Source organism: Theropithecus gelada, chromosome 5 (assembly GCF_003255815.1).
Source record: "Theropithecus gelada isolate Dixy chromosome 5, Tgel_1.0, whole genome shotgun sequence".
Taxonomy (NCBI): Eukaryota; Metazoa; Chordata; class Mammalia; order Primates; family Cercopithecidae; genus Theropithecus; species Theropithecus gelada.
Genome location: NC_037672.1, coordinates 108,834,289 through 108,836,366, shown reverse-complemented (window position 1 = coordinate 108,836,366; position 2,078 = coordinate 108,834,289). Strand labels below are relative to the sequence as shown.

The 2,078-nt window shown below is 36.5% G+C and overlaps 1 non-coding gene across 1 annotated transcript; it reads right to left on the bottom strand.

The window, feature by feature from the left end:
* Positions 1-284: 284 nt before the first annotated feature.
* LOC112625559 lies at positions 285-391 on the bottom strand. The gene has a single exon (XR_003119649.1). It is a non-coding gene; the product is annotated as a U6 spliceosomal RNA (small nuclear RNA).
* Positions 392-2,078: the final 1,687 nt, after the last annotated feature.

Here is a 2,078-nt window from a genome sequence, read left to right as displayed (position 1 = left end):
GGGGTTATCTGTTTGTTGTTGAGTTGTTTGAGTTCCTTGTAAATTCTGGATACTAGTTCCCTGTCAGATGCATAGTTTACAAACATCCTCTCCCTTTCTGTAGGCTGTCTGTTCACTCTGTTGATTGGTTCTTTTGCTGTGCAGAAGCTTCTTAGTTTAATCAAGTACCATCTGACTATCTTGGTTTTTGTTGTTTTGCTTTTGAGATCCTGGTCATGAATTTTCTACCCAGACCAATGTCTAGAAGAGTCTTTCGTAAGCTTGCCTCTAGTATCTTTATAGCTAAAAATATGAAATACTTCATGAATTTGCATGACACCACTTAGCAGGGGCTATGCTAATTTTTTCTGTATCATTCCAGTTTCAGTATGTGTGCTGCTGAATCCAACACAAAATCTGTTGTTTAATGTAGCTACTTTCATCAATAATCTTAGCTGGATCTTCTGGATAATGTGCTACATCATCTACATCAGCTCTTGCTGCTTCATCTTTCAGTTTTATGTTGTGAAGATGGCTTCTTTCCTTAAATCCCAAGAATCAACCTCTGCTAGTTTCCAACTTTTCTTCTGTAGCTTCCTCACCCCTCTCAGCCTTCATAGAATTGAAGAAAGTTAGGGTCTCACTCTGGATTCAACTTTAATTTAAGGGAATGTTGTGGCTAGTTTGATCTACCCACAGTAAGCAAACTTTCTTAATATCAGCAATAAGGCTGTTTCACTTCATCATTCCTGTGTTCACCGAAGTAGCACTTTTAATTTCCTTTAAGAACGTTTCCTTTGTACTCACAACTTGGCTAACTTGTACTCACAAGTCTAGTATAAGGGGCTTAGCTTTCAGCCTGTCTCAGCTTTTGGCATGCCTTCCTCACTAAACTTATTTTATTTCTAGCTTTTGATTTAAATTGAGAGATGTGCAACTTTTCCTTTCACTTGAGTACTTAGAGGCCATTGTAAGGTCATTTTTTTTTATTTCCAACTTTTATTTTAGGCTCAGTGGGTACATGTGCAGGTTTGTTACATGGGTAAATCGCATGTTGTGGGAGTTTGGTGTACAGATTATTTCATCACCCAGGTAGTAAGCATAGTACTCGGTAGGTAGTTTTTCAATCCTCATCCTCTTCCCAACCTCCATCCTTAAGTAGGCTCTGGGGTCTATTGTTCCTTTCTTCGTGTCATGTGCACTCAATTTGTAGCTCCCATTTATAAGTGAGAATAGGTGGTTTTCTGCTGCTGTATTAGTTTGCTTCGGAAAATGCCCTCCATTTCCATCCATGTTGCAGCAACTTGTAGGGTTATGAATTGATCTAATTTCACAATTGTTGTGTCTCAGGGAATAAGCAGGGCTGAGGAGATGAAGAGGGATGATAGACTGGCCAGGCAGTGGAGTAGTCAAAACACACACAACATTTATTGATTAAGTTTGCTGTCTTATGTAGGTGTAGTTTGTGGTGCACCAAAACAATTACAATAGTGACATTGAAGATCACTGATTACAGATCATCATAACAGATATAAAGATAATGAAACTGTTTGAAATATTGTGAGAATTAACAAAATATGTCACAGAGACAGGAAATGAGCACATAATGTTGGAAAAATGGTGCTGATAGTCTTGCTCCACACAGGGTCACCACAAATCTCCAATTTGTAAAAAACAAACACAAAACAAAAAAGACTCATAATATCTACAAAGCGTAATGAAGCAAAGCACCATAAAATGAGATATACCTATATAAAATGGTATAGTATTTGCATATAACTTATGCACATCTTCTTGTATAATTTAAGTCATCTCCAGATTACTTATAATACTTAATATAAAGTAAATGCCATATAAATCATTAATATACCATACTGTATTGTTTTTATTGCTTTATTGTTATTTTTATTGTTAGTTTTGTCAAATATTTTTGATCTGTGGTTAGTTGAATCTGCAGATGCAGAAGCAGTAGATATGGAGAGCAGCCTGTATATATGCTATGAGATAAGGGTCTAATTTCATTCTATATGAGGATATCCAGTTTTCCCAGAAGCATTCATTGAAGAGACTGTCCTTTTCTCATTGTGTGTTCTTGGTAC